The following is a 222-nucleotide window of genomic DNA, read 5'->3' on the forward strand; positions in this document are numbered from 1 at the left end:
TATATAATGTATTTATGAAAATGGAATTTTTCTTATTGCGAGAATTAGTAGAGACTAGAGACGGTAGTGTCTCGACGCTAACACCAAGAGCAGCGACACTACCGTGTTACGTTACGCGAACCGGCAATTTGCGGGGTAATTTTTTACTCAACTTTTATTATTTCAGGTATATTTATGTTGTACTTTATTGAAAATCGTGATTTTATGATTTTATGTTATTTA

The sequence above is a fragment of the Trachymyrmex cornetzi genome, unplaced genomic scaffold (assembly GCF_001594075.2).
Source record: "Trachymyrmex cornetzi isolate Tcor2-1 unplaced genomic scaffold, Tcor1.1 scaffold463, whole genome shotgun sequence".
NCBI lineage: Eukaryota > Metazoa > Arthropoda > Insecta > Hymenoptera > Formicidae > Trachymyrmex > Trachymyrmex cornetzi.